Source organism: Vombatus ursinus, unplaced genomic scaffold (genome assembly GCF_900497805.2).
Source record: "Vombatus ursinus unplaced genomic scaffold, bare-nosed wombat genome assembly UNPS02006874.1, whole genome shotgun sequence".
NCBI lineage: Eukaryota > Metazoa > Chordata > Mammalia > Diprotodontia > Vombatidae > Vombatus > Vombatus ursinus.
The window spans coordinates 9043931-9046813 of record NW_020946652.1 but is presented as its reverse complement, the minus strand read 5'-3'; positions in this window follow the sequence as shown (position 1 = coordinate 9046813).

Below are 2883 nucleotides of genomic sequence, written 5' to 3'. Positions count from 1 at the left end.
GTGTGTGTATAGGTGTGTGCATGTGTCAGTGTGGTGTGTGGGTATGTCCTTGTGAGTGTCAGTGTGGTGTGTGAGTGTGTGCGCGTGTTCTTTCTCAGCACAGGATCAGAGGTCTCGGCAGCCATTGGCATTGGACACGACGATGCCAGGTGGCACAGAAAGCAGAGCCTGCCAGCTTACATGTGGCTCCTGTTTTCTGCTCCAGAAGAATAACTGGGTTTGGACTGGCAAGAAGGAAATCCATTTGGCTAAGAGAGGGCGGAGCTCGTCAGAGAACACCCGGCCGCCCTGCAGAAGTTGGGGTCGGTCGCCAGCTTCGGGGGAGCTCAACCCCGGGGCCCAGGTGTGATCGCTAAGCCTGGGAAAGGAAGATTCCCAGGACCCGAGACTTGGGAAGGGCAGACGTTGTCCTCATAAACCCGACCTCACGGCCTGGCAAAATTCTAGGGTCTATTATTGAAGGGTTGGTTCATGAACAGCTAGAGGGACCAGGCTAAGTCCCACTGGACAGAGCCCGTCTCTTTGTGGACAGGGTCATGAGGCCAGCGGCCAAGAGGTTTGATTGCTGCAGGAGTCATTTACCTAGATTTTAGGCTGTGATGTGGAGGAGTAGCGGGCCAGGTCCATGAGTCAATCAACAAACATTCCTTACCTCTCACACTACCAGGCCTGTGACCCTGACTTGGCTTCCCTAAGCCTCAGTTTTAACTTGGCCTTGATTTCTAAAGAAAGCACTGGGTTCTCATAGGGCCAGAGATGGGAGGCGGGCCCTGGGTGAGGAACAGAGGGAGCCCAGTCTGGTGGGCAGGGGCCAGGGTGAGTTTGCCTTTCATGTGACAGTCAGTGGGGCGGGAGCCGCTGGAGGGAGCGATGTGGTCAGATGTGTGGCAGACCGGACTTGGGCAAGGGAGGTTCCAGGAGAGGTGACGTGGCCTGGCCGTGGGTGGTGCGGCCACTCGGTACTGCGGGAGCTTCTCTGGACTACAGATCATCTACATTGGTGCAGGGCGTTTCTAAAGCTCAACCCCAAACCAGTCTTCTCCATGCAGGACAAGAACGTGACCTGCCAGTCCAGCAGATCTCTGGTCCCAGGGCTGCGCTTGGACAGACAGACACACATCTCCACCCCCGAGAAGACGAGCACTCAGGCTTCCATGAGAGCGCTCGGTCTTGTGCTTCCAAACAGGCTGAAGGCCGAGGTCTGGGACGGGAAGGCTCTCTGCCGCTCGGCGGGGCCCCGGGCAGGGTCTCCTGCAGCCCAGGGCCTGGCCGTCGGCTCTCCCTCCTTGTTTCCAGACTGGCACGGTGGGCCAGGCCTACCAAGAGGCTCACAAGAGGTGGGCAACCTGGGATCCTGGCTCAGCTGAGACCAGCAGGGTGACCTCGGGCACGCCCATGCCTTCTCTGGGCTTCCTCAGTCGTCTCATCTGTAAAATGAGGGCTTGAAAACAGAAGGCTGGGCCAGGTCCTTTCTTCTGACCTTTGGGGGCCATCCTCCTCTCTGCCGCAGATGCCACCTCCGCCTGGGCACCTGTGCGGGCCCGGCTCATCCTCAGCCCTGCCTTGTTGTCTCCAGGCTGGCTCGGAATCCCTCAGCGAAGGCCTTTCCCAACGCTATCCTGGTTCTCGCCGCCCCTCCCCCCACTTGGCATTTCCTTGGCCAGGAGAATGCAAACTCTCGGAGGGCAGGGCAGCGGTGCTTTCTTCATGTGGGTAAGCCCTCTCTATGTCTCATACAAGCCTCGCACAGAGGAGGCTCTTAACGCTTGTTGGCTGGTCCAAAGCCTTTCTGGCCTCTGACGGCGCTCTGGGAGACCTGGGGGAGGGCAACGTGTCAGGTCTATAGGGTTCAGATCATAGGTTCCCAAAGTGGGCAATACTGCCCCCTGGGGGGGCACTGGACCGATCCAGGGGGTGGTAGTAGCCTCGGAGCAACTGAGGGGCATTGAATAAAAATAAGGAAGCATAAGGAAAGAAAAGAATTTTGAAAAACCCTTCCTATGTGTTTCATCTGTTGTGTAACACAGTCAAAGTCGTACCAGTTACATTATTCTCCAAATAAACACACAAAATGCAAGTTCTCCAGATCTGTGGTCAAATCTGCCGACAGGTCTTAAAAAGCAAGTGTTGGCAGGTGGGGGGGGGAGGTCCAGCATACATTGGCAGGAATATGTGTGTTTAACAACTTGTTTACGATACAATACTATACAGTTACACGACGCAATATTGTGTCATCAAAATTCCAATGCAGGAAAAATCCCCACAAATTTACAATAAATTAAATTTAAGGTGCATCATTTAAAAAAAATATGTACTTTGTATTTTTTCGAAATGATGCAAATTTTAAAAAAAATTAAAGGGTTAAAGAAAGTAGATTTCCAGGGAGGGGGCACTGAGTAATTATTTTTTTTTTGAAAAGGGGACAGTAGGCCAAATAAGTTTGGGAAGTTCTGGATTAGATAAATGTCTGTGAGCTAGCCTGGGCAACCATGAATGGCGCTGCTGCTTCACCATCTCCCGTGGGAGCTTTGGGCGGGGCTGAAAGGTCTGCTTAGCCCCTGGCCCCTGGGATGCCCTAGAAACACCGAGTGAGCTCAGTCCCTGTGCAGAGAGGCCAGGCCCTGGCTACGCAGGACGGAGGACTGAGGAGGATGGAGCTGGACCTTAACCACACTGCAGGACCCAGGAGTCAAGGCCCAAGGGATGTTGGGACCCACGAAACCTGAAGTTTCCACAGTCGTTTCTCTTGCCAACGATAAGCCCGTCTGCAGAGGAAGAGTCGGGAGCAGTCTCCATGCCCAAGACATGCAGGGTCGGTGGAGATTTTCTCAGAAATCTAGATGATAAATCTAGACAGAGATGTTCTCAAAAACAAGACTTTAT